Consider the following 8,405-nt stretch of genomic DNA (forward strand, 5'->3'; position numbering starts at 1 on the left):
GACTACTGAAGGAGCCTACTTACTTGAACTTCAACCCTCGAATTGAAAACTTGATCGATTTGAGATACTACCAGTACTAAAACCAGATCTGAAATAAACCAAATCTGAAATTTCTAGTACTAGAGAAAACAAATCTTGAAAAAAAAAATTGCTCCACGGCTCGTGATCTTGTCACCTAGATCTAAGCCTAGAACTATAACTTAAAAAATTACTACTCAATTGCATAAATCATAAACATAAAAGGGCTGAATAAAAATAAAAGAGTGCTTGCATTAATTGAAACAAAAAAAACTATTACAAAAAGTGATTAAAGAAAAGATAAAGAAGAACTAAAACTAAAGAGAGAACAAGAGAAAGAGAGAGCAACTAAAAAAAACTAAAAGAAGAATGAATTGTCTCCCCTCCTCTTACATTAGTTGTATTTATAGGGAATGGGGAGGTAGGGTAACAAATTTCTCTTTCCTAAAAGGGAGAAACCCACAATTGGTTGTGAGATCTTTTGAGACCAAAAGTGCTAAGGTGGAGGAGAGAGAAGAGGGAAATAAACTTTGAGAAATTTCCTATAATTTGTTTGTTTATTTTCTTTCCTTTTTTTTTTTAATTTATTTCTCTTCTTTTTTCCTCCAAGGGACGATTTTCCTTCTTGCTTTGTGCGATTTGGACAATCTTTTGGTGATGATGTGGAGGAGAGAGAAGATTTGGACAATCTTTATTTCTCCCTTTTTCTTTCTTTCCTTTTTTTTTTCTTTTCTTCTTGCGCAGGAACCCTTCCACAATTTTCCTTGCTTCTAATTTGATGTAGAAATCCCCTCCATGCCCTTAGTGCTTTAAGTGAGTGAAAAGCAAGAAATCTTCAACAAAATTCTCTAAAAAAAAAAACAACCATGAGATTTGAACTTGAGACCTCTTGGTGAGCAAGGAAATTTTGCACACCATAGCTCACCAACTACACTAGGTAGTTGTTGTTACCAAAAACGAATATTCAATCACTTAAGGATGTGGTCCATCGATCCTTGTTGGCATTTGGAATATTCCTTGTACCTCTGGGACAACTGCAAATGGGCTGGTTCTGCATCTCGGTTTAGTTCTAATCTATTATTTTTTTTCTGGCCTAAAAAGAATAATCATTTGTACGAGTGACCAAACGAATGTGTACTTTTAATTGAACACATCCATCTTGCTTAGAATTTTGTCGTCTTCACAACCATGAAAAGAAATAGGACCTCTTCACATGTAAAATTGAAGATATACCGCCCGATAGTCCTTAAGGCCTTGAAAATATAAAACCTGCAAAAAGAGAGTAAAACCCAAGGTAGCTCCATTCTAAATATGTAAAATGCATGTTTTACTACCCTAGATTTCACACATAAATGTGCTCATTAGAATTCCCTCACATTTAGACTTTGCTAGTCCTCGAGCAAAACAAAAAGAAAAGGAATAAAGACAAAAAACCTAACTCACTTTCGTAGGAATCACGATTGCACTTAGCATGTGCAATAAGCCTTTAAACCCCTAGGTCACCCCTAGTGGAGGAGTTGTGTCTCGTGGGTGTTTATAGTGAATATACATCCAAAATTCAGAATAAACAAATCCCAACCTTGACTAAAGGTAAGGGTCATACCGATCCAGAGCAAAGATAATTTCTCTTACAAGGGACCCCCACACTTGAACTTTTATTACCCTTTATCAATTCCAGGCACTAGCATATTTCTTAATTTGGAACTCACCTCGTCTCTTCCAAAACATCCTTATCTTAAGGCAAAACCACTTGTGAAGAAATAAGGAACCAATGACTAAGGTGTTGGAGTGTTTTTTACCAAACATGTTACCAAGCATTAATGACATTTGCACATTTTTTTTCTCCTTTTTTTTTTTGCTTAATAAACTCTATTCTACTCCACTACTTTTGGCCTGAATGACATGGTGGAGCAAACACCAGACACCTAAGTTACTATGTAACTTCGCTTTTTGCATATGCCCACAAAGACAGTGATGGTAGAATTTCTTCAGAAGTTTCCTCCCAAGGAATTTCGATCAAGACACCACGCTTCCTAAGGTGCAATGCCCTGTCTAGTTCCAAAGGAATCAACTCTTATTCTTCTTTATACCACATTTCACATTTCATTTAAAATTGTGCATTTGTCAACCCATGCCAAATTAAAAAGGTCTCAACTCCAAATCAAAAGTACAAGGAACCCATAGACTTAATATGGTCCATCACCATAAAACAGGGGTATCTTATTTTTCAAAAGAAAGTCCCATCTCAAGACACAAGCTTGTTTCTTTCTTCTCAACAGGGTTTTTATACATTCAAAATGGGTACGTTAATCAAAACTTTTATTTTCATACATTAAGCAACCGAATGGTCTCATCACTAGCCAAAAGCCAAAGTAGGACGTCATCCTTAGCAAGCTCAAAAATAAAAAGAAAAATAAACAAAACAAAGTGAAAAAAAAACAAAAACTGGTTTCCCTCCCCCACACTTAAGTCATGCAATGTCCTCAATGCATGGAAAGAATTAAAAGCAAAGACAATGCAAGGGGGTCATACCTGATTAAAATTTAGTCATCAGTGTAAAGAGGTTCATGGAGATCCATGACCTCTTCACTACTAGTATTAGGAAACTCAAGGAACGGCTTCAAACGCTGACCATTAACCTTCGAGATTACCCCTGTTCCTGGATTCAAAATCTCCACAGCCCCATGGGGATGTACATTATGGACAATAAACGGGCCATCCCATCGGGATCTAAGTTTACCAGGAAAAAGATGCAATCGAGAGTTGTACAATAAGACCTTATCACCAATTGCAAAAGATTTGCGCAGAATGTGCTTATCATGGAAAGCTTTGGTCTTTTCCTTGTAAATCCTAGAACTTTCATAGGCATCATTCCTAAGTTCCTCCAACTCAGATAGTTGGAGCCTAAGGTGAATTCCCGCATCAGACAAATCAAAGCTGAGCTTCTTGATGGCCCAAAAGGCCTTATGCTCCAACTCAAATGGTAAATGACAAGCTTTCCAATACACCAAACGGTAGGGAGACTGACCAAGGTCGGTCTTGAATGCAGTCCGATGGGCCCACAAGGCATCAATGAGACTAAGGGACCAATCCTTATGGTTGGGATTAACAGTTTTTTCCAAGATTTGTTTGATCTGCCTATTAGACACCTCCACTTGGCCACTAGTTTGGGGGTGATAAGGGGTAGATAACTTATGAGTGATCCCTTACTTTTTCATTAAGGCCTCAAAAGGCCGATTACAAAAATGAGTACCCCTATCACTAATTATTGCAAGTGGTGCACCAAAGCAGGAAAAAATGTTCTCTTTGAGAAACTAGACCACCACTTTGTGGTCATTAGATTTACAAGGTATGGCCTCTATCAATTTAGAAATATAATCAACGGCCAACAGTATGTACAAATTCCAGAAGGAATTAGGGAATGGTCCTATAAAATCGATGCCCCATACATCAAAGATCTCAACTACTAAAATAGGGTTGAGAGGCATCATGTTTCTCTTATTGATACGGCCAAAAGACTGGCAGGCGGGACAAGCCTTGCAAAAATCAAAAGCATCTCTAAAAAGAATGGGCTAATAAAATCCGCATTGGAGAACCTTTGCGGCAGTCTTCTTAGGTCCAAAGTAACCACCACATGCATGATCATGACAAAAAGAGAGAATAGAATGTTGCTCATGATCAGGAACACATCGTCGGATAATCTGATCTGGACATATCTTAAACAAATAAGGATCATCCCAGAAAAAGTGCTTAAATTGGGAATGAAACCTATACTTATCTTGGGTGGACCAGTGATCCGGAGTCACACTTGAAACTAAGAAGTTGACAATGTCAGCAAACCATGGTTCACTGGACATTGCAAATAATTGTTCACCTGGAAAGTTCTCGTTGACTGGAGAATCGACAGTCAAGGAATTTGAAAGTCGGGATAAATGGTCTGCAACTAGGTTTTCAACTCCTTTCTTATCCCTAATTTCTAAATCAAACTCTTGCAAAAGTAAAACCCACCTAATGAGACGGGCTTTTGCATCCTTCTTCTGAACTAGGTATCTGAGAGCAGAATGATCAGTATACACCACCACATGTGAACCAACTAAGTAAGACCGAAACTTTTCTAATGCAAACACAACAGCTAAAAATTCTTTTTCAGTGGTTGTATAATTGAGTTGTGCATCATTTAAGGTCCTACTATCATAGTAAAGGATAGTGGGCAATTTATTAATCCTTTGACCCAAAACTGCTCCTATGGCAAAATCCGAAGCATCACACATCAGTTCAAAAGGTTCAGTCCAAACAGGTGGTTGAACAATGGGTGCATTGGTCAACTCCTTCTTAAGTTGTTTAAAGGATTATAGGCACTCTTTAGAAAACTCAAAAGTTTGATCTTTGGCAAGTAATGAAGTGAGAGGTCGGGCTAACTGACTAAAGTTCTTAATAAACCTTCTATGGAAGCCTGCATGCCCTAGAAAAGACCGGACATCCTTAACAGATTGAGGAGGTGGTAAATTATCAATTAAATACACTTTGGCTCTATCTACCTTAATTCCCCCCTTGGATATTACATGGCCTAAAACAATACCAGATTTAACCATAAAATGACATTTCTCCCAATTCAAAACCAAATTCTTAGATATGAACCTTTTCAAAACTAGGGAAAGATGATGAAGACATTCAGAATAGGAATTCCCATGAATTGAAAAGTCATCCATAAATACTTCTAAAAATTTTTCGACCATGTCAGAAAAAATGCTCATCATACATCGTTGGAACGTCGCAGGGGCATTGCAAAGCCCAAAGGGCATATGCCTGTAAGCAAATGTTCCATATGGGCATGTAAAAGTAGTCTTATGTTGGTCCTCTAAAGCAATTGGGATTTGGTTATAGCCAGAATATCCATCAAGAAAACAATAGTATTCATGTCCAGCTAACCTCTCTAACATCTGATCAATGAATGGCAATGGGAAGTGGTCCTTCCAGGTTGCCACATTAAGTTCCTATAGTCAATGTACACACACCATCCTATTTGGACACCGGTAGGGATCAACTCATTATTGGCCTTAGGAACTACAGTCACACCAGACTTCTTAGGCACTACGTGAACTGGGCTTACCCATTGGCTGTCAGAAATAGGATAAATTATTCCATGATCCAAGCACTTTAGGATCTCTTTCTTAATGGCTTCCATCATCACTGGACTAGCTCTTCTTTGGGATTCCGTGGATGGTTTGGAATCCTCCATAAGATGTATATGATGTTGCACAATGGAAGGGCTTATACCCTTGATATCAGCTATGGTCCAACCTAGGGCTTCCTTATTATCTTTTAACACTTTAAGTAACTCCTCTTCTTGGCTAGAAGTCAAATTTGAAGAAATTATTACAGGAAGAGTCTGGTCAGGCCCTAGGAAAGCATACCTCAAATTAGATGGCAACTCTTTAAGATCTAGCTTAGGGGGCTCAATTATGGAAGGTTTGGGAATGGAATTGGAAAGGGGTCCTAAGGGCTCCATAAGTGTGTAAAGACTCAAGACTTCAGAAAAGAAATTTTCACTGTCATCATCCAACTCATCCATACACTCTTGGAATTTTGAATCAAAATCAATATCAAAGTTGGTAACTAAATCATCAGAAAAATACAAAAAATCCTCAAGCATATTGATCTCTTCTTCCATATGTGGTTGCTTGCCAATCCTAAACATGTTAAACTCAATAGTTTGGTTACCAAAAGATAATCTTAGGAAACCATTCCGGCAATTGATTAATACATTACTGGTAGCCAAGAATGGTCTTCCTAGAATTATTGGGATCTCATCCTTGGTTGAGAAGGGCTTAGTATCTAACATAATAAAATCAACAGGGAAAATAAATTCCCCCACCTTTAGTAAGACATCCTCAACCATCCCTTTAGGAATTTTAACAGACCTATCTGCCAACTGAAGAGTAGTTCCAGTGGCTTTCAATTCTCCCAATCCAAGTTGCTTGTACACATGGTAAGGTAAAAGATTCACACTTGCGCCAAGGTCAAGTAAGGCATGCTCAATGTAGGTGTTTCCTATGACACAAGCTATGGTGCCCCCTGGATCCTTATACTTGGCTGCTATAGGCTGAGTAATTATAGAACTAATGTTACCTGCCAAGAACCCCTTTTTGGGCACACTAGTGATACGTTTGTGAGTATACAAATCTTTCAGTACCTTTGCATAGGCGGGGATCTGGGATATGGCATCCAAAAGAGGGATGTTCACTTCTACCTTTTTGAAGACTTCTAAAATTTTGTCCATGGAAGCAGTCTTCCTTTTGTTTACCAAACGATTAGGAAATGGGACAGGATGAACATAAGGACTATTAGGGATTTGCCCCTGATCAGAAGAATCATTTTTGGTTTCCTCAACCAAATCATCTTTAGTCTCAAAAAAATCTTTAGGTTCATCAGACGAACTTGGAACAAGAGGCACACTTGTGTCCTCAACTGAAGGAGAGTTAACAGGAGTAATAGATGAGGAAGATTTAGGAACGCTCTGTTGGTACTCTCTACCACTCCTAAGGGCATAAACAACATTACATTGGTTAGAGGGCCCTTGTCGGGTCTAACCTTGTACTATATGCAGTGGTGCATTAGTTGATGTTTGTGAACTAAATGGCTGATGATGCCTAGGGTTAGGCTTTGGTTGACTGGGTAAAGTTCTCTTCTCCCTCTCACGCATAATTGAGACAACTTGGGTAAATTCTCTCATAAGATTTTGATGGCTTGTCATGAGGAGGGACATATTTTTTTCCAAGTCACTTATTCTACTTGCCTCTCCAGTGTTGGTAAATCCAGGGGATTGCTGATAAGATGATAGGAGAGGGGCCCTAGGAAAACTAGCCTGAGGTCCTGCATTTAACCTAGGAAAAGTATTTTGGAAAAAAGATTGTTATGCAAAGGGAGGCCTTTGGGGTCCAGGTTGACCTTGATTATGAAAATTAGAAGGCACTGCTTGGTTGCTCTGATTCCAAGAGAAATTTGAGTGATTTCTCCATCCTGGATTGTAGGTGTTACTATATGGATTATTCTGGTATAAGGCATTAACACTATTATTAGAAGTGCCCCTAGAGGTGTTGGGGCATTCTTCTATGACATGTCCAAGGGACTAGCACCAAGCATAAATCTTAACCAAATTGACTGATGATGGCTTCCTTCGCTACCATCCCATCCACAAAATATCCTTTCCCTCCTATGGTTCTTTTACTCTCTTGGGTGGATTCCCACTCACGGGTTTTGTCAGCTAAGTCAAGTAAGAATTCTCATGCCTTTCCTTCATCTGTAAAGGATGTGAATCCCTCAGGGCACATAGACTCTATCATTTGTTTAGTTAGGTAATCAATACCCTCAAAAATTATTTGACATAAATTCTATAGGTCTAGGCCATGGTGAGGGCATTCTTGGAGTAGATCCTTGAATCTCTCCATAAGTTTGGAAAATGACTCACTAGGCTTTTACCTAAACTGAAGGATATCACTTCTAAGCTTATTGGTCTTGTGAGTTGGGAAAAACTTCTTAAGGAAGACAACTATGAACTGTTCCCATGAGGTTATGGAATTTGTGGATAACCCATACAACCACTTCTTAGTTTGGTCTTTCAATGCAAAAGTGATAAATCTAAGCTTAACAGCATCATCAGAAAGCTGTTGGATCTTAATTAGAACACATACCTCTTCAAATTCCCTTAGAAATAGGTATGCATCCTCAAAGGTCAACCCATGGAAGTGGGGCAACATAGTGATGTATTGAGATTTGAGTTCAAAATTATTTCCCTAGGCTTGTGGTAGAACTATGCAGGAAGGTTGGACTGTTCTAGCATGGTAGAACCTATCTTTCAAAGATTTAGGTGAAGGGTTTTGCTGTTGGTCTCCCGTATTGAAGGGTATTAAAGAGAACAAACATATAGGGTCACTACTTGTTGGATCTCTTCTTTCTAACCGATTCTTAGTATTACGTACCCACTTAACACTCATGCAATAGAAAACTACCCACAACTAAAATAAGACAAGCACAAAAGAATGGATAGCAAAATTTTTTTTTTTATGATTTTTTTATTTTTTTTAATTTTTTTTTGGCTTTTTGGGAGCTTACCGGCAGGGATCCGGGGTTGTTCAGGTCAATTCCTGAGTTACTGCTATAGGGCTAAACCTGTCTTTATCATACTGTGAGGCATGACGACCTCCACCGATACAACTATTATTGCAAGTTTTTCTTCTCAAGAATTCAATAAAAGAAAAAGAAAAACAAAACAAAGCAAACAAAACATTCCGATTTACCAAAAGAAAGCGAAAAATAACATGGAACTGTCTCCCCAGCAATAGCGCCAAAAACTTGTTTGAGATTTAAAATGTAATCGCAAGCGTACA

At 38.3% G+C, this 8,405-nt stretch overlaps 1 non-coding gene across 1 annotated transcript; it reads left to right on the forward strand.

The window, feature by feature from the left end:
- Positions 1-7,419: 7,419 nt before the first annotated feature.
- Positions 7,420-7,526, forward strand: LOC122067286. The gene has a single exon (XR_006136649.1). It is a non-coding gene; the product is annotated as a small nucleolar RNA R71 (small nucleolar RNA).
- The last annotated feature ends 879 nt before the right edge of the window (positions 7,527-8,405 follow it).

This window comes from Macadamia integrifolia, unplaced genomic scaffold (genome assembly GCF_013358625.1).
Source record: "Macadamia integrifolia cultivar HAES 741 unplaced genomic scaffold, SCU_Mint_v3 scaffold281, whole genome shotgun sequence".
NCBI classification, from domain to species: Eukaryota; Viridiplantae; Streptophyta; class Magnoliopsida; order Proteales; family Proteaceae; genus Macadamia; species Macadamia integrifolia.